Raw genomic sequence first — 21,843 nt, 5'->3', positions numbered from 1 at the left:
AAATTCCCCCTACCTTGAACTCACTGATACTGCCTGCTTATGTAAGTGTGATGCTATTATATCTAAAAAAGAAAAAAATATATTTGTTAGACTGCTATTCGTATATATAGGAAATAGACCTGCTGCCTTAACCATCAATCTGTGGTCTAAATTTCCATTTGCTATAGCAACTGCTTGAAAAATATCAGACAATCTTCATTAAAAATATTATATATTCTGAAAAAATATACTGCTTATTCGATACAACCACTCCAAATTTTATTCTAAAACCAAACACATTTTCATCTTCTTTGCTAGCTGATCTATAACTTTTGTCATTTGTTTGTTTGTTTATTTTATATGCCACCTATCTCACCTAAAAGCAACTCCAGGCAGCTTACAATCAATAAACCTCCAATATAAAACGTTACAAAAATAACTAGTAAAATTTAATTTGGTTCAAAATTGACAAAGATAGTGAGGAAAAGAGCAAGATGCACATAGGGAAGAGGTGGGGTCTTATCTTAATCCATTAGCCACCTCCAGAGTGACAGGCCAATTGGTAGAACCACGTCTTCAGGCCCTATCACAGGGGTGTCAAACTCAATTTCATTGAGGGCCGCATCAGCATTGCGGTTGCCCTCAGGGGGCCGGGTGGGTATGGCCAGGGTGGGCGTGGCCTACTGGGTGGGCATGGCTAGAGTGCATATGGCCTATTGGGTGGGCATGGCCAGCTCTACATCGTTCGCATCAAGGGTACCTATGGGGGCCTGGGCAGGAGTGGGACAGATCTGAGGGTCTCTGGCAGAAGGAGGGTCTCTGGGCCAGGGCCAAGGCAGTGGGGGCTGTTCCCTCACTGTTTCCAGGATGGCTTTGCGGGCCACATGAAACCACTTCGCGGGCCGAATCCGGCCCCCGGGCCTTGTGTTTGACATGTCTGCCCTATCAGAAGGCCAAAAGGGTGGGTGTGAATCTCACCTCAGGAGGGCACAATGTTCCATAGCAGAAGCATAGCAGAAAAGTCACTTTTCTTGAGCCCTGTTATCTGAAATTCTTTGGCCATCAGGGTTCACAGCAAGACCCTTCTGCTGGAGCAGGTGGGGTGGGCTGGTCCCATTGGTCTGAGATGGTTCCTCAGATAACCTGGACCAATGTCATGAATGGGTGAATGAACTATCCATTAATAGAACTCTCATTGACAGATCTCCTTAGGTAACTTTAGCAGTATCAAGCTCACTTAAAAATCCATACTGCCTGATTTGCTCTTGCCACAACTGTACTTCATATAATATTGATGATATTATCTGAAGTCTTAAGAAGGAAGGTACCATAGGCATCTCAAATACTAAGAATGCAGCAGTGGTTAGAATGTAGTCAGCCTGCAATGCAGATCAATTGCAAGCAAATCAAACAGGTTAAGTTAGGAACAAAATCAAGCTGAACATAAATAGAAATAGGAAATATGTATAACCGTGATCCAAGAATGTCAGAAAAGCAACATGCAAATGAGTAAATGCAACTTTGCAAGAGAAACAAGAAGAGGAAATGACAACAGAAAAAAAAGACTCTGAATTTAAGCCACAGGATTTTTCCCAGCTTTTCCAAACCTGGTGTCACAAAATATATGAGGACTGCAATCCCCGTAATTCCCAATCAGTATGATCAATGTCAGTAGTGGTCAGGAATTATGACAGTTATTCTCCTAGTACATTAGAGAAGCCTGACTGAGTTAAGTTGTATGAACTGTTGAAAGAAAAATCTTCAGGGTCCAGTCCAAGCTGGAAATAAACAAAATGGAGGCTGTTTGGAAAGAAGGTTCTTTATTGAGTTGCAGAACCAGACAGAAATGTGGTTTTGTGTTTTTTTTAAAAAAATTTTTTTATTGCTTTTATATAAACATATATTTAAACAAAAAAAATACATATTAAAAAACAAGACATGACATAAACAATACAATCAACAACAAAAATACAAAAAGAATACTTAACTTCCATTATTCCTAATCTTTCTAATCATTTTCAGGTGACTTCCTCGAATCCCCCCTATCTGCGTTTCTTCGTTAATCCTCATTAGCAATTTCTATTTCATAATTTTAAATCATATTTAATATCTACCTATATTTAATTTCTTATCATTTAACAATCATTATTTCATATTATCCTTAATACTAAAACATTAAATTCTAAAACTACAACCTATAAACACCTCCAAGTCCATTTCAAACTAGTTGGTATAGCAACATTTCTTCAAATAATCCTTGAATTTTTTCCAATCTTCTTCCACCGACTCTTCTCCCTGGTCACGGATTTTCCCTGTCAGTTCAGCGAGTTCCATGTAGTCCATCATTTTCATCTGCCATCCTTCCACCGTTGGTATTTCTTGTGTCTTCCAATTCTTAGCTATCAAAATTCTCACCGCTGTTGTGGCATACAGAAAGAAAGTAACATCTTTTTTGGGAATTTCTTTTCCGACTATACCCAATAAGAAGGCTTCTGGTTTCTTAATAAATGTGTTTTTCAAAACTTTCTTTAATTCATTATAAATCTTTTCCCAGAAGTCTTTTACTATGGGGCAAGTCCACCACATGTGGTAAAAGGTTCCTTCTACAGCTTTACATTTCCAGCATTTATTATCATGTGTATGATAAATTTTAGCAAGTTTAACCGGTGTTAAATACCACCTGTACATCATCTTCATCATATTTTCTTTCAAAACATTACATGCTGTGAACTTAATACCCTTTTTCCACATCCTCTCCTAGTCCTCCATCATAATGTTATGTCCCACATCATTAGCCCAATCAATCATCACTGATTTCACTTGTTCATCTTCTGTGTGCCACTCTAGCAATAAATTATACATCTTGGAAAGATTCTTTAATTTTGTATCTATCAGTAACGTTTCCAATTTGGATTTCCAATTTGGAGAGAAGGAAAGATTTCTGGAGAAGAACGTAAAAGATCTCGAATTGGAAGCAGGAGCAAGACCTGGTCCATAACTGGAATTACCACCTCTTTTCGACGTAGGGTTGCTAGCAGCCGGGGCAGGAGCTAAGCCAAGAGCAGTACAGTAAAACAATATGGCACTAAGAATTTTATCATGGAATGTGAATGGTTTAAATTCGAAACCTAAAAGGAACCGAATCCATCACGTGTTGCAAAAACAGAATTTGGATGTGATATGCCTACAAGAAACACATGTGATGAGAACTCATAGAAAAATCTTGCAAAATAAAAGATTAGGTCAAGAATTTATTTTGGCAGACAAAGTTAAAAAACGAGGAGTAGTGATTTATGTGAAAGAGAAATTTGAAGCAAAATTATTGTTTAAAGATGAGGAGGGAAGATATCTTGCAGTTGAAATAACAGCACAAGGCGATAAGTTGCTCATGCTTGGAATTTACGCACCAAATGAAGGTAAGGCTGAATTTTACAAGAAGATACACGATGTACTTTTGGATTATATGGATTATAAGATAATTTTGATGGGAGATTTGAATGGAGTAGTCTCCACATTGATGGATAGATCACAAAGACAGAAGATTTCTAATGATGGAAGACTACCAAAGACTTTCTTTGAAATGGTAGATAATTTTGATATGATTGATACTTGGAGATTGAAAAACCCATTGGAGAAAGACTTCACGTTTTTCTCTGACGCAAATAAATCGTGTTCCCATCTCGATTATATATGGACAACAAGAGATTTGGCCACGAGAATAAACAAATCAGAGATTTGCCCAAAGACTTGTTCTGACCATAATGCTGTGCTGCTGGAATTAAAACTGTTTCTACAGGGTTCATTTAGATGGAGAATGAATGATGCCTTGCTGAGAAGTGAACAGATTGTTGAGAAGGCCCAAAAAACCATAAGAGACTATTTTGAGATAAATGTGAATACAGAGGTAGAAAAAAGGGTCATTTGGGACGCAAGTAAGGCGGTCATGAGAGGTTTTTTGATTCAACAGAATGTAATAAAGAAGAAGGCTCAAAATGAAAAGAAAGATATCATTTTGAACCAATTGAAAGAGAAAGATAAAAAATTGAGGAGTAATCCAAAGAATCAACAGGTTCAAAAAGAAATAAAAGCCCTTCAATCACAATTCTCTCAGATAATTAATCAAGAAATTGAATGGAAAATAAAAATGATGAAGCAAAGGTCTTTTGAATCAGCAAATAAATGTGGCAAGTTACTAGCTTGGCAGTTGAAAAAGAGACAGAAACAAAGTACAATATGTATTATATGTATATAGTTCATTAAGTGGTCCATAACATAAGGTAAAAGCGTTTGACAGCCGGCCATGAGGTAAAGCGTTTGACAGCTGAACACGAGGGAGTTTTGACAGCTGTCAAAACTCCCGACTTACGCAGGCGCACTAGTTGACAGCTCTCAGCTGTCAAAGCAACACATGCCGCCAGCACGAGGAACCGAACTGTCAGGCGTTCCGCGGAGCTGATTGGAGCGGAAGCAAAGCGGGAAAAAGACCGGCCGGTGATTGGACCAGACGACCGGCGCCAGACTATAAAAAGCCGAAAGGCTCCTGTTATTGTCGCTCTGTTCTAATAAATCTGTTAAGGTTACCAGCTGTCTTGAGTGGTCTGTTCCAGCCACTTCACTGGCGACGAAGGTGGGATCCGCTTCCAGAGCTGAAGTCACGGCCAGGAAGAGTCCTCGGCCGGCAGAGCTAGTCACTGGGAGTTTTAACTTCCACAGCGAAGCGGACCACCGAGCCCAGACAGCATGGCAAATTTCGGACGAGTGAGGGAATTTGACACTCGCCACCCCGAGCGATGGGAGTCGCATCTGGGGCAGGTCGAGGGGTTCCTCCTCGTCAGCAAAATTACAGATGACAGAGCCAAAGCAGCAGCACTTCTATACATCAGCGGTCCACCCGTCTACGATGCTGCTGTCGGGCTATTCAGCCCCGTGCCGATCACAGAGGTTCCATATTCCGAACTCGTCGACCGGCTCAGCAAGCACTACATGCCGGCCCGCTCAGAACTGTACTGGCGGCTACATTTCGCCCAGCGAAGGCAGCAGCCGGATGAAGCCGCAAACGACTTCATCGCGGAAGTCCGGCACGCTGCGCGGAGCTGCAACTTTCCTGACTTAGAAGACCGGATCCGGGACCAAGTGGTCATCGGGCTGAGAGACGAACGCCTCAAGAAAAACATCACGTCAAAACCCGAGATGACACTCGCCCAGGTCTCCCGGGAGATCTTGGCATATGAAGATAACCACAAGAAGTCCCTCAACCGAACAGCAATGGAACCCCAAGGCAGCGTCCATCAGGACGAAGCGTCTTTCAGCGACGAAGAGTCCATAGATCTGACAGACACCGACGCGATACAACGCCGAATGGTGAGAAGGCAAAATAGACGAAGTGACAACAACGATCGTCCCAACCCAGGAAACTTCACCTCAGCTCAAAGAGAACAACGAAACTCCTGCGCCAGCTGCGGGGGCAACCATGCCCGGGCAAATTGCCGGTTCTGGAGCGCTAAATGCCATAATTGTGGCAAGACCGGCCACATTAAACCCGTCTGCAGAAGCCGTCCCCGCGACAACCTGCATGAAGTGGAGGCTACCCCCCCAGGTACGATCACCCACCGAGCCAGTAAGGGAAAGCCCCCAGAGGAGTTAGTGGAGACAGTTGATGGGGTGCACAATTTGAGCCCTAAGGTAAAAATTAAAACTAAGCTGCAGGGAGTTTATTGTGACATGGAGGTGGACTCAGGTTCAGCTGTAACCCTAATTTCGTTAAAGACGTATAGGGAAATCTGCAGGCGCAGTAAAAAAACAATACCGTTAGAAAACCCACAGGTTCAGTTAGCAGACTACCAGAGAACACCGATTCAACTCAAGGGCAAGGCTAAGGTCTGGGTGGAGTACAAAAAGTTCAAGGGACCTCTAGAAGTAATAGTCACCCAAGGGGATCGCACTAATCTAATAGGGTTAAACTGGTTTAGCCCCTTAGGAATTGCCATTACCGGCATCAATGCTGTACAAACCTCAAACCTCGAGACCGTCTGCAGAAAATATGCAGATGTTTTCGACGGTTCCTTAGGCAAATATACAGGCCCTCCCATCGCCCTTAACTTAAACCCCGCCATACAACCTATCAAAATTAGGGCCAGGAGGGTCCCCTTCGCTCTCAAACAAAAAATTGAGGACGAACTGGAACGCCTTGTCAAGCTGGGAGTTTTAGAACCTACTGACGGGGGCAGTTGGGAAACCCCCATCGTAACACCAGTGAAACCTAACGGCCAAATTAGAATATGCGCTGACTATAAGGGGACTCTAAACTTAGCGCTCAATGCCCACTCTTACCCCATTCCAGCAGTAAGGGACGTCCTAGCTTCTATTCGCTCCTGCGCCATTTTTGCGAAATTAGACCTCACGCAGGCGTATTTGCAATTGCCTGTGACCGATGACACCGCGGTCGCTCAGACAATTGTCACACACCACGGAGCATTTAAAGTGACAAGACTGCAATTTGGTATTTCGACCGCCCCGGGCATTTTCCAAAGCATTATGGAAAAAACATTAAAAGGAATTCCTGGGGTCTCCCCTTACTTTGACGATGTACTCATCGCCGGAGAAACAGAAGCCATTCTAGCTGACAGGCTGTCAGCTGTACTAGAGCGATTCCGAACTGCCGGATTTAAACTAAAAAGAGAAAAGTGCTCTATAGGAGTTCCCTCTACGGAATTCCTCGGGTACAAAATTGACGCCCAGGGCATCCACCCTACAAACGACAAACTAAAAGCCATCCAAGCAGCCCCCAGCCCCAAAAACAAACAGGAACTTCAGGCGTTTTTAGGACTATTAAATTTTTATCACGCCTTCCTCCCCCACAAGGCTACAATTGCAGAGCCACTTCATAGGTTATTAGACAAGGGCAACCCCTGGACCTGGACAAGAGTGCATGAAAATAGTTTTCAGTCACTTAAGAGCATCATTTGTAAAAGCTCCACTATCACCTTATTCCAGGAGGACACCCCTGTCTGCATCGCTTGCGATGCATCCCCATACGGGATAGGAGCCGTCTTGAGCCACCTGGACCAGGACGACACCCAAAGACCCATCGCATTTTATTCTCGGACCCTGACTAAAACAGAAAGAAATTACACTCAAATTGACAGGGAGGTTCTGGCCATCGTCGCCGGGGTTAAAAAATTTCATGACTATCTGTATGGCAGACCTTTCACTATCTTCACAGACCACAAACCCCTATTAGGCATATTTACCTGGGACAAAATAACCCCACAAATATTATCCCCTAGAATCCTACGCTGGTCTACCTTTTTATCAGCATACTCCTACAAATTAGTATACAAGCCAGGCAGGGAACTAGGACATGCAGACTGTCTAAGCAGGCTCCCTATACAACGCCACGACCCAGACCCAGCCCCCGCTGGCGACATATTGGCTATCAATGAATTACCAGAATGCCCCCTCACAGCAAAAATCATTGCTGACAACTCCGCTAAGGATAAAACACTCAGCAGGGTCCTGCGATGGGTCACAACAGGATGGCCTCACAAATGCCCAGAGGAAACGTTCCGCCCCTTTTTTTCCAAACAACTAGAACTAACCTCTCACTTGGGCTGCCTGCTATGGGGAAATAGAGTGGTGATACCACACATAAACATACAACAAACATTAAAAACCCTTCACGAAGGGCACCCGGGGATGGTGAAAATGAAGCTACTTGCAAGAAGTTATGTATGGTGGCCAGGAATGGATAAGGACATAGAACAACACGTAGGGGGATGCTATACTTGCCAACTAACAAGAAGCGAACCACCCCACGCCCCAGTCCATAAATGGGAAACAACAAAAAACCCATGGTCCCGTATCCACCTAGATTTTGCGGGACCAATCCGAGGACAGAATTTCTTAATAATTGTTGATAGTTTTTCTAAATGGCTCGAGGTGATACCCCTAAATAAAATAACAACATACTCCACTATACAAGCACTTAGAAAAGTTTTCGCGACACATGGCCTCCCAGACGTCATAGTTTCTGATAACGGCCCACAATTCACTTCCCGTGAATTTCAGATGTTCGCTTCGAGGAACTGTATTAGACTGGTGACGTCAGCGCCATTCCACCCATCGACTAATGGTATGGCAGAAATAATGGTGAGGTCAACAAAAGAGGCACTTAATAAATTCATAAAAGGGAACTGGCACCGACGACTCAGCCAATTCCTCCTGGCCCAACACACCACACCCGGCACCACCACCGGAAAATCACCAGCTGAGCTACGATGGGGCAGGAGGCTAATAACGAGATTAGACAGACTGCACCCTGACAGAACTCCTAACGACCAAGAACTTCCAACATCTGTACCACGAATCTTCTCTCCAGGCCAAACTATCTGGGCAAGAAATTACACCGGCAACCAAAAATGGATTCAAGGGGTCATAATAAAACAAACCGGACCCGTCTCATACTTAATTCATTCAGACACACAAGGCCAACTACAGCGACACCTCGACCAACTACGCATTCGCAAACCACAAAACACACCCCCACCATCTCAACAACCCCTTTTACCCCCCTTCATACCAAGTATCCCGCCCCCCGAAGAGGCACAGCCACAACAACCGCAGGAGGAAGGAGAACTCGGAAATGAGACTTCCCCGCGACGGTCCAGCCGATTGAGGAAACCACCGGTTTACTTACAGGACTATGAATGGGGGGGAAGCAACAAACAAACACACGGGGGTGGAAACGATCCAGGGGAAGGGTAAGGGGTGTATTATATGTATATAGTTCATTAAGTGGTCCATAACATAAGGTAAAAGCGTTTGACAGCCGGCCATGAGGTAAAGCGTTTGACAGCCGAACACGAGGGAGTTTTGACAGCTGTCAAAACTCCCGACTTACGCAGGCGCACTAGTTGACAGCTCTCAGCTGTCAAAGCAACACATGCCGCCAGCACGAGGAACCGAACTGTCAGGCGTTCCGCGGAGCTGATTGGAGCGGAAGCAAAGTGGGAAAAAGACCGGCCGGTGATTGGACCAGACGACCGGCACCAGACTATAAAAAGCCGAAAGGCTCCTGTTATTGTCGCTCTGTTCTAATAAATCTGTTAAGGTTACCAGCTGTCTTGAGTGGTCTGTTCCAGCCACTTCACAATAACTATGATAACGCAAGAGGAAAAGACTATTGAGAACCCTGCAGAAATTAGGAAATGTTTTCAGAAATATTATAAGCAGCTATACAAGAAAGAAAAAGAGGACTTAATTAAAACAGAACAGTTATTGGACAAATATGGATGACAGAAAATTCCTGAAGAGAAAAGGACCCTACTTGTTCTGAACCAGCCCTTCTGGCCTTGTAGTAAGGCAAACCCCTTTTCAGAAAGAAGAGACTGGAGAGCGTCCAAGGCTAAAAGGCATCTGCCAAGATTTAATTACGCAGTTAACAAAAACACTAGAGCTTGTCTTCTCAAGCGGAAAAGTTGCTTTCAGCAACCAGCCCCTCCCCAAACACTCCTTTTATAGAGAGCTCAGGGCGTGGTCTCCCTGTGCCTCCTCCCGAGGAGTCCCATAGCCTTTCTTTGTTTGTTCCTGCTCGACTGCCTCCTGCGTCGGGCGTCCTTGAACAGGGCCAGCTGTGGGTCATCATCCTCCGCACTCTCGGGCTCACGCAGCTGAGAAGAGGTCCCCGGCTGAGGACTCTGCAAAGCCTCCAAACCATCATCAGCCGGTTCGTCTCCCTCCTCCCCCTCATCTGAGTCCTCCGATACGTCGGAGCCGGCTGTCGGACCCACAGGCTGGCCCTGAGTCACAACACTATCCCGCACCGCAGGGCCCTTCCCCCGGGTCTGCCGATCCGGATGCGGTCGGGATGGGAACTGTTCGTGAAAAGCAGTCACCAACGCAGGGGCATGAACGGCGGTCGCGTCTTCCCATGTGAAGTCCTCCGGCCCGTACCCTTTCCACTCGATCAGGTACTGGAAGCGACCTTTCAGCCAGCGGGAATCCCTGATGCTGGCGACCTCGTACTCGGGGGTGCTGCCTCCATCACGAGTTCCTGATGGGGGAGGTTCCGCTTGGCGAAGTGGACAGGCCGGTTGTTCGGGGACCAACAAGGACCGATGGAAGACGGGGTGCACGCGCAGGGAACGTGGCAGAGTTAAACGATAGGCGACCGGATTGATGACGGCCTCGACTGGGAACGGTCCAAGGTAACGGTGGTCCAGCTTCCTCGCCGGCCGAGTGGATGGTAGGTTCCTGGTGGACAGCCAGACCCGATCCCCCACCGATAGTGGAGGCGTATCCCTTCTCGACCGATCGGCGAACCTCTTGTAGTCAGCCTTGGCCTTCTCCAGCTGCCGTCGCACCAACCGATGGATCGCCTGTAACTCCGCCATAAATTCGTTCGCTGCCGGCTCCGATGAGTCCACGGGAGAAAGGGGGAAAAACCGGGGGTGATAACCCACGTTGGCCAAGAACGGTGTCATCTGCGTGGAGGTGTGCTGCGAGTTGTTAAAGGCAAACTCGGCTATGGCCAAATAGTCCACCCAATTGTCCTGCTGCAGGTTAACGTAGCAGCGCAGATACTGCTCTAAGATGCCGATGACCTTCTCGGTACCCCCGTCGGTTTGTGGATGATGCGCGGACGAGAGGCAAACCTTAATGTCCAACGCCCGCATCAACTCCTGCCAGAAGCGGGCTGTAAACTGGGCCCCCCTATCGGAGACGACTCTATCGGGAAGGCCGTGCAGCCGGAACACCTGTTGGATGAACATGCGACTAGTGGCGCGAGCTGACGGTAAGCCGCGACAAGGGATGAAGTGCGCCATCTTGGTCAGCATGTCCACCACCACAAACACTGTCGTGAAGCCGGAGGATGGGGGTAGATCCGTCAGAAAGTCCATGGACACAGCCCCCCAGGGTCTCTTGGGTGTTGGCAAGGGCTGCAGTAAACCAGGCGGGGCCCCTGTCGCTGACTTGGCCTGCCTGCAAGGAATGCAGGAGGTGACATAAGACTGGACATCGTGTCGGACTCGGGGCCACCAGAAAGTATGGGAGACCAAATTCAGAGTCTTGAACAGGCCAAAATGCCCCGCAGCCGGGTTATCATGACACTGGCTGAGGACGAGTCCCCTGAGTGGCCCTCCTGGAACATAGAGCCGGTCACGATAATACAGGAGTCCATCCGCGACCGACCAAGGCGAATCTGGCCCCACCTCTTCCTTCCGCTGAGCCACCCACGCCTCCTGCTGCTGCGCCTCCCGGATCCGAGCCCGTATATCCACCGGCTCCCGCACCGCAGCAAAAGACTCGACGGGGATCACTGTCCTGGGCGGAAGCTTGTCTTCCGCTCGGGTGTATTCGGGCTTTCTGGACAGAGCATCCGCTCTCTGGTTGTGCCCGCTTGGTATGTACCGCACCCGGAAGTCAAACCTCGCAAAGAAGAGGGACCACCGGATCTGGCGTTGATTCAAATTCCGAGCGGTCTGCAGGCTTTCCAGATTCTTGTGGTCCGTCCGGACCTCGATCTGATGCCGCGCCCCCTCCAGATGATGCCTCCAAGCCTCGAACGCCGCCTTGATGGCCAGCAGCTCCTTCTCCCAGATGGTATAGTTGCGCTCCGAGGGGTTCAATTTCCGAGAGTGATACGCGCAAGGGAAAAGGGTACCGCTGGGCGTCGTCGCCTGGAGTAACACGGCCCCAATGGCAATGTCGGAGGCGTCCGCCTCCACGACAAACGGCCGTTGCGGGTCGGGATGTTTCAACATGGGCTCCTTCATGAAGGCGTCCTTCAAAGCCTGGAACGCCTGTTGTTCGGGGGCGTTCCACTGGAACCGAGTCTTCTTCTGCAGGAGCCGGGTGAGGGGGGCTGTCAAGGCAGCAAAGCCAGGGATGAATGTCCGATAGTAGTTGGCAAATCCAAGGAGTCGCTGAACGTCCTTCACGCGACGCGGGGGTTGCCAACTCTGCAACGACTCGACTTTACTCGGCTCCATGGCGATGCCCTCAGGAGAAATGCGGTGACCCAGGAAATCGATGGTCACCTGGTAGAACTGGCACTTCTCCAACTTGGCAAACAGCCGATGTTCCCGGAGGCGCTGCAGGACCTGACGGAGATGCTGATGATGCGCTTCACGCGACGGGGAGTAAATCAGGATGTCGTCCAGGTAAATCACGACAAACTGGTCCAACAGATCCCGAAAGATATCGTTCATAAAATGCTGAAACACAGCGGGGGCGTTGGTCAGGCCAAACGGCATCACCGTGTACTCGAAATGTCCATAGCGAGTACCAAACGCCGTCTTCCACTCATCACCCGGCCGAACCCTGACGAGGTTGTAAGCTCCACGCAGGTCCAGTTTCGTGAAGATCTTAGCCTCCCGGAGTCGGTCCAAGAGCTCGGGGATGAGGGGCAGCGGGTAGCGGTTACGCACCGTGATGGCGTTGAGTTTCCGGTAGTCACAGCAAAGCCGTAACTCGCCCGACTTCTTTTTGACGAAGAGCACGGGCGCAGACACTGGCGAGGACGAGGGCCGGATGAAACCACGAGCCAAATTCTTTGTCAGGAAGTCCCGCAATGCAGCCAACTCGGGCTCCGACATGGAATACAAACGCCCCACTGGGAGAGGCGCATCAGGGACTAGGTCAATGGAGCAGTCGTAGGGCCTGTGCGGGGGTAATTGGTCCGCCTCTGACTCGCTGAACACGTCAGCAAAGTCGGACAGTTCGGGAGGCAAGGAAACCCCTGGGGAACCCTCCACCTGGCCGGCACAGATATGGCGGGTGTGGTCCACGCACTGCAAACTTGGGAAGGTGACCAAGTTCTGAGACCAATAGATCTGTGGATCATGCGCCCGGAGCCACGCCAGTCCCAAGACCACGGGGAAGTGCAGATCCGAAGTGACGTAGAACTGAATGGCCTCCACATGGGTACTGATGGCCATACACACGGGTTGCGTGGCGGCCGTAATAGGCCCGGACAGGAGCACTCGACCATCGATGGTCTCCACAAGCATGGGCGGATCCACTGGACACTGGGGAACAGCCCATTTGGCCACAAAGGCCGAATCCATAAAGTTAGTGGTAGCCCCAGAGTCAATTAAGGCATGGACCGGAATCCCCTCTGGCTTGCCAGGAAGGATCAGACGTGCCTCCAAAATCAAATGCCGTGGAGGTTCACAGGCACCATCGGAACGGCGTCGCTCGGCGTGGTCGTTGTGGGTCGCCCGATCTTTCACACCGTCTAGATCGGGCTCGGGCCATTTCCCGACAGCAAAGCAGGGGACTTTCTCGGGGCAGGCTTGGTCACTGACGCCCGCTGACGCTTCTTCAGGCAAGAAGCAGCCAAATGTCCAGGGTCCCCACAGTAAAAACACAACCCCCCCCGATCGTCGTCTGTCCATTTCCGTCTCCGATAGACGGGACCTGGCGGCACCCAGCTCCATTGGCTCCTCCCTCTGGACTGGGGGCTCACGCACAACAGGAGCGGCAGGGGTCTGTGGGGTGGCACGGCGACTCTTTCGCTGCTGCAGCCGGGCATCGATCCGCAGACAAAGATGGATCAGCCCATTCAGGTCTGAGGGAATGTCCACGCGGGCCAGCTCATCCAACATCTCCTCCGACAAGCCATCCTGGAAGGCATCCACGAGCGCAGCCTCATTCCAGGCGGAATCCTGGCTAAGCAGCCGGAAATCGCTGATGTAGGCCTGTAGGGGGCGCTGACCCTGCCTCAAAGCTTTCAGGCGTCGGGTGGCCGTCTGCGCCTTAATTGGGTCCTCATACATGAGGCGCATATGGTCACAAAACCCCCCAAAGTTATCCAACAAAGGGCTAGGCTGTGCCAACAGAGGCGTGCCCCAACGAGCTGCATCTCCCGACAGAAGGCTCAACACGAAACCCACCTTATCTCGGTCAGTGGGGAAATCAGCTGCTCTCACGCTGATAAAAAGCTGGCATTGTCCCAGGAAGGCAGGAAACAGTTCTGGATTGCTAGCAAATTTATCCGGCATAGCTATCTGACATTTCCTCCTGGGTGGGGGTGCAGCATGTACCTGGGCTTGTAGTTGCCCCACTTGAGCTGCCAGCAAAGTGAGTTGCTGGGTGAGCTGAGCATTCTCGGCAAGAAGCTGCTCCATCGTAGTTGTAAGGGGTGGGAGGCTGAAAGCAAACTGTTCTGAACCAGCCCTTCTGGCCTTGTAGTAAGGCAAACCCCTTTTCAGAAAGAAGAGACTGGAGAGCGTCCAAGGCTAAAAGGCATCTGCCAAGATTTAATTACGCAGTTAACAAAAACACTAGAGCTTGTCTTCTCAAGCGGAAAAGTTGCTTTCAGCAACCAGCCCCTCCCCAAACACTCCTTTTATAGAGAGCTCAGGGTGTGGTCTCCCTGTGCCTCCTCCCGAGGAGTCCCATAGCCTTTCTTTGTTTGTTCCTGCTCGACTGCCTCCTGCGTCGGGCGTCCTTGAACAGGGCCAGCTGTGGGTCATCATCCTCCGCACTCTCGGGCTCACGCAGCTGAGAAGAGGTCCCCGGCTGAGGACTCTGCAAAGCCTCCAAACCATCATCAGCCGGTTCGTCTCCCTCCTCCCCCTCATCTGAGTCCTCCGATACGTCGGAGCCGGCTGTCGGACCCACAGGCTGGCCCTGAGTCACAACACTACTCAATTACGGGATTACAAGACAAGAATTGGAAGCAAATTGGCAAGGCACCAGGACCTGATGGATTGACAGCAAAATATTATAAAACATTGAAAGACTGGCTGATTCAGCCACTGATGGAAGTATGCAATGAATTACTAGAGGGGGCTAAGGCACCTGAGACCTGGAGAGAAGCATTTATTACGCTGATACCCAAACTAGATACAGACAGAGCTCAAGTAAAGAATTACCACCCAATCTCCTTGTTAAATGTGGATTACAAAATTTTTTGCAAATATCTTGGCTACAAGATTGAAGAAGGTCCTTCAAGATCTTATTCATCATGATCAAGCAGGTTTTTTACCTGGTAGACATATGAAGGATAACATTAGGAACATAGTAGATATTTTGGAAAGGTTAGAGGCCAAAAAGAACTGTAAGGCTATATTAATGTTTATTGATGCGGAGAAGGCCTTTGACAACATTTCTTGGAGTTTTATGAAGAAGAATTTTGAAAATATGGAGGTTGGGCAGAGTTTTATGAATGGTTTAAACGCAATCTATTCTGAGCAAAAAGCAAAAATCATAGTTAATAATGTGGTGTCAGAGGAAATTAGAATTGAAAAGGGTACCAGGCAAGGGTGCCCACTCTCCCCTCTGTTGTTTATTACGGTTCTGGAAGTCTTGCTGAATATGATAAGGAAAGAGGAAGGTGTGAAAGGGATTGTAGTGGGTTCGAAACAATATAAGCTAAAAGCCTTTGCTGATGATTTGGTGTTAACATTACAAGATCCAGAGACCAGTGCAATTAAAGCACTGGAAATAATACAAGAGTTCGGACATGTTGCAGGTTTTAAATTGAATAAGAGTAAAACCAAAGTTTTAGGGAAAAACCTGTCAATAGAGGAAAAAAGTAAGTTACAGGAAGCCACTGGTTTGATGTTTGTAAAAAAGGTGAAGTATCTGGGTGTAAATATGACGGCAAAAAATTTGAATTTGTATAAAGATAATTATGACAAAATGTGGAATGAAATTAAGAGAGATCTAGATATCTGGACAAATTTGAAATTGTCTTTGATGGGCCGAATCTCAGTTGTTAAGATGAATGTATTGCCAAAAATGTTGTTTCTATTTCAAGTACTTCCAATTTGGAATTGTTTTAAAGAATGGCAAAAGGTATTATCGAAATTTATCTGGCAGGGGAAAAAACCTAGAATTAAGTTCAAGTTATTAACAGATTCAAAAGATAGAGGGGGCTTCTCCCTGCCAGATTTGAAACTTTATTTTGAAGCTGCCGCTTTTTGCTGGTTGAGAGATTGGTTTGTGTTAGAGAATACAGATGTATTAGATTTGGAAGGTTTTGACAATGTATTTGGATGGCATGCATATTTATGGTACGATAAGATAAAGGTCCACAAAGGCTTTAAAAATCATATAATTACAAAGTCATTGATTAATGTGTGGATGAGATATAAAGACCTGTTAGAAAGTAAAACACCCAGGTGGATTTCGCCACTAGAGGCTAAGACTCAGAAAAGGTCAAATATGGAAACCAAGTGGCTGAAATATAAGGATATATTGGTACAAGAAGGAGACCAATTTAAGATAAAAACATATGAGCAGTTGAAAGATAATGTTGATGATTGGTTTCAATATTACCAAATGAATGAAGTGTATAAAATGGATAAAAAAGAGGTTTTCAAATAGAAATGTGGTTTTGGGGCAACTGACCACATGGAGCTGGGAGTGGTGGGTTTTTATACCTTATTGGGCTTTTGTGTTTGGAGTTGTTCCTGTTCCTGTGGCATGAATTTTGATCTGAGATTCAGTGTGCCCTTTTGGTACTCTAATGGTGGTGGGTTAACCCTATTATGTCCTGAAGGTCATGTCCTGCTTCTCTGGGGCTGTAGCTGATGGCTATGTCCCGCATTAGTTTTTTGGCTGAGGGGTTGCTGGTTCTAATCCTGTCACTCTGCTGTTGTTAGCTATCAAATCCTGCTCCAATGGATTTCAAAATATTTTGTCTTGAATGGGTTTCTGCCTGGTAGTATTTGCTTGTGAATGGGACCTCAGTCTTTCTGAATGGGATTATCATATCTGAATTTCTACAGAGCTGGCTTGCTTTGTTTCTGCTTGGGGCTATTAAGAAAAACTGGGTCTGCCTTTCTGCCTTTAAGATCCTTTGGGGAAATATAATATTCTACCTTTTTAGTGTTCCCAAAAATATTTCTTTCTTGGGGGGGGGGTGCTGTCTTCCTACAGAAGTAATGAAAAAAGAACCTTAAAATATTGACAATTGACCATTCTTATCAATTAAGTAAACATTAAGAGTTGATCCAGGTCCTCAATTTCCCTTTATTACTTAATTTATTAAACAAATTTAGATGGCCACCTAACCTACACAGTGACTTTGAATTAGGAGGCAATTTTATTCTGAAAGTATCTCCAACCAGGTCCTTATGTTGGCTTACTTGGGGAAAAAAGGCCTAAAAGATATTTCAAAATTATACTTAAAACAGCATTAGAGAAAGAAAAAAGTATAAAATCTAATATAATTAATATCTGTGGGAGAAATGGTTTATATAACATGTTATGGGCTTGAAACCATTTTAATGCCCTTCTAAAGAAGAAAAATAAATGTGTAGAGCCATGTCCTTGAGATACTTTAAAATCCTGTGTTACAGTAAAAGTTGCTGTGAAGTATCCCATTACAGTACTGTATAAGCAAGTCTGTTCTAATCCAGATTGCATACACAGGCTGATTAATTGCACAACTTCCTCTCATATCTGATACTAAAAGCTTTTATTTCAGGAAATCTTGCCATGTAAACCTATGCATATTTACACAGAACTCCAAGTGCTTTAACAAAGGCTTATGTGCCTAATTTCAAATGTATGTTGATCAAAGGTGTGTAAATTTTAAAAATCTTTTTCATAATTTTCAGTTTACACTTCTTTATTTTAAAATATTGTTACAAAAGTTTTGCATTTCAGAAAAGAACAGCATTGATATATTCCAGCTGAAACACTGTCATTTGAAATTAATTACCAATATAAATTAGTTATAAATAAATGCACAGAAAACCATTATTGGTACTATTTGTGATATTATTTTTTATCTATTACTAGGTGATCTTAGGATATTAAACAAATGGAAATATGGAGATTGTCTGTCTTTAGCTGAATGAGGTTTCATAATCATGCTATCATATGTAATTTGTATTCCAAAGTAGCATTTTATGAGATGGGCGGCTATACAAATTTAATGAATAAATGTTCGTGTTATTCTGCTTCTATCAAAATGTCTCAGTACCAGACATTTCAATGTTCCATATACTGTATTGTATAGCTAAAAGGATACATGAACAGATTCGAAAGGATACAGTGTTCATGTTCCTAACAGCTGCAAATTTGTGGGCATGTTGCATTCTCTACTCCAGGGTTTTTCAACCTTTTCACAGATTGTACCACTTTTAGAATATGGCAATATTCGAGTACCACCACTCACCTAGCAAGGTGTCAAAAGCTTGATGACCAAAAAAATGGGAAAAAGTGATAAAGTACAGGTAGTCCTTGACTTACAACAGTTCGCTTAGTGACTGTTCAAAGTTACTACGGCACTGAAAAAAGTGACTTATGACCATTTTTACTTATGACCTTTGTAGCATCCCCAGAGTCATGTGATTTACATTCGGATTCTTTGCAACCAATTCATATTTATGATGGTCACATTGTCCCAGGGTCACGTGATCCCCTTTTGCAACCTTCTGACAAGCAGTCAGTGGGGAAACCAGATTCACTTAACAACCATGTTACTAATTTAACAACTGCAGTGATTCACTTAACTGTGGCAAGTCATAAAATGGGGCAAAACTCATTTAACAAATGTCTCTCTCCCCTTTTATATCCTCTCTTCTCTCCCCCCTTTATATCCTCTCCTTTCCCCCCTTTATATCCTCTCCTTTCCCCCTTTTATATCCTCTTCACTCCTTTATATCCTCTCTTCTCTCCCTTTATATCCTTTCTCTCCCCTTTATATCCTCCTCTCCCCCTTAATATCCTCTTCTCCCCCCTTTTATATCCTCCCCACCTTTTATATCCTCTGTTCTCTGCCTTTTATATCCTCTCTTCTATCCCCCCCCCTTTATATCCTCTCCCCCTCAGCAGGCAATGCCTTGTGTAGCTCCAGCTGAATTTCTGCCTGAAGACTGCCTGAGGATGCCTCCATCCCCAATCAGCTGGACCTGCGCGTGCCATTCCTGGGCTCTCAGTAGGACCCAGGCAATGTGTTGTGCAGCTCCAGCTGAATCTCCACCTGAAGACTGCATGAGGCTGCCTGCCACCCCCAAGGCGTCCGCCAATCAGCTGGAGCTGCGTGATTCGATCCTGGGCTCTCAGTAGCATCCAGGCAATGCCTTGCACAGTTCCAGCTGACTTTCCTACAAGTCTGTGTGGCGCTGCCGCTTCACCTCATCCACGTTTACTTTTTTTACACTTTTTTTTACAGTGCTGATCAATCCATCGTACGTGTAGCACCTGCCAGGTGCCGACATACCACTAGTGGTATGTGTACCACCAGTTGAAAAGCCCTTCTCTAGTCCTTGGATGGTAACAAATGTAACCATAATTTGGTTATAAAATGCCATTGTTGTTAAACAATTTTACATTTTACAAGGTAGAGAACAGACCATATCTTTAGGCTGTTTTCACAAAACAAAAAGTTGGCATAATTCACTGCTAATCACATGGAGTCAGTAGTTTCTAAAAATATTATCTTCCTCTCCAATTCAAACTAACTTTTCACCTAAAAACAGGTGGGCAATATTTTGAAAGCCAAGGGCTGGACTTAGTGTTGGTAGGGAGGAATTCAGAGTGCAAAACAGGTGATTTGGTCAGCACATAGTGTGGAAGAAATAAAAATAACCTCATATGTCAGTCGTAACCCTTACAATGCAATTTTCATTTATTTCCTAGATGTCTTCAAAAGCAATGGCTAATCTCATAAATGCGAGAGAAATATCAATGGATTCTTCAAACATGGGCAATCTACACCTCAGAGAAATCAGAAAAAGCAGGCGGCAGCATCCGACTGACCTATTTTGGCCTCAAAAGGTAAGTGGAGTCAGATTATTACTTCTATGGGAAATCTGAAGAGAATTCCAAGGATATAAATTAGTTGGAAAATCAAGTAAACATGGTAGAGGAGTGGCCAGCCAATTCCACATTGTTGCCAAGAGAAAGACATGACTATAGCCAGCAGACATCAAACTTGATAAAAAAAAACAGTAGTAGCAATGGCTTAGTCGGTACTTAATTATGTTACTGCTAAACATTATTAGCCAATTTAGTGGTTAAAGCATCAGGCTAAAAACTGGGAGACAATGAGTTTTAGTCCTATCTGCAGCATAAAGCCATTTGGATGACCTTGGGCCAGTCACATAGCTACAAGAGTATCATTTATATTAAAAAGATGTAGGCAAAAAGTCCAGGTAAAATTCATACCTAACAGAATTCCAGGCTCAGATGTGGCTAATTTATAACTCAATATCTTGTAACAACCCAGCCAATGTATTTAATATACAGCATATTGTGTGAATCTAGGCAACTGGATTAGATCAGTAAACATTTTTTTTATTCCATTCAATCATGTCCAATTCTTCAAGATTACCTGGATGTGTCCCTGCAGTTTTCTTGGCAAGGTTTTTCAGAAGTAGTTTACCATTGTCTCCTTCTTAGGGCTGAGAGAAAGTGATTGCCCAAAGTCATCTGGCTTTGTGACCAAGATAGGACTAGAAACTGGTCTCCCAGTTTCTAGCCTGGTGTTTTAATCACTACATCAAATTGGCTAATGATGTTTACCAGTGACATACTTTAGTACAAACTCAGCCACTGCTGCTCCTGCTTCTTCTATCAAGTTTGACTTCTGGTGGCTACAGTCATGTCTTTGTCTTGGCAACAATGTGGAATTGGTTTGCCACTCTCCTTTCCTGCCATGTTTATTTGATTGAGAAGCCCAGTGCTGAGAAGCCAAGTCAAATAAGCCTGTCTGTCCAGGAGCCAGTGACCCATCTTAGTGTGACATATATGAATTACTGTCCACAGTGCTTTGTTGGTATCTTTAATGATAGATCATTAAAGACACCACACTGGGCTATCAATCAAGGGTTTTTTTATAAAAAAAAACTACTGAGGATTGCTTAGGGAGTGGCCAGATATATCAATTGAATACTTAACAACGGTAGGATCATGAGGCACTAGAAAATAATTTTCTCATAAATTTATACTAATGCATTCAAGAAGCACACATTGTTTCTCTATAGAATACTATAAGACTAATTACTCATATATTTTAACTTTTCAAAATTTCAGTCATGATAAGTGATAAACCCAGCATAGTTGGGAGGGCACTGCATTGTAAAAACTGATTTACAGGTCCTAGGCCAACTACAGTTCCAGGATCAAAAAAATAAAATAAAAAAATCTAAGATAAAATAACCTTGTCATTTTTTTACTGTGGGCACAACTGCACACATCAAAAATGAAATTTAGTTGCCTGCTCTCAAAGTGGAACACATACATGACACACACCTAACCATACTATATACACATATGTATAGACCCACACCTCTACATATACATAATAAATAAATATTACATACTGTCCATCTTAAATATATAATGGAAAGAGGAACCTTGAGAGTTCACAAGGTTAATGCTGTATGGAATGAAACTATGGCTGAATCTGGATGTTCTGCTGCGGATACCACGAAGCCTCCTCCCAGAAGGTAACAAGGAAAACAGGTCGTGAAGAGGATGTGTAGTGTCCCACATACTCTTACAGACCCTGCTCAAGCAACACTTCTGTGATATGTCCTAGATGGAGGGAAGGGAACTGCCAAAGATCTTTTCGGCCATCCTCACCACTCTCTGCACTGCCTTCCTGTCTGAAGCAGTGATGCTTCCAAACCAGACTGTGATGCTGTATGACAGGATGCTCTCGATAGTTCCCCTGTAGAAAGTGGTCAGGACAGGGGAAGGAAGATGTGCTTTTCTCATGCGATGCAGAAAATGCAGGTGCTGCTGTGCCCACTTCACCAGTTTCTCACTGTTGAGTGACCAAGCTAGCCTACTCATTAGCTGCACACCCAGGAATTTGATGCTGGTAACCATCTCCACAGGTGAATCATTTATGCACCGAGAAGTGTGGCTGTGCCTGCCTTTTCTGAAATCGACAAT

Source organism: Vipera ursinii (assembly GCF_947247035.1).
Source record: "Vipera ursinii genome assembly, chromosome: 1".
Classification (NCBI taxonomy): Eukaryota; Metazoa; Chordata; class Lepidosauria; order Squamata; family Viperidae; genus Vipera; species Vipera ursinii.
The sequence above is the reverse complement of the archived record's forward strand: the minus strand, read 5'-3'. Positions refer to the sequence as shown.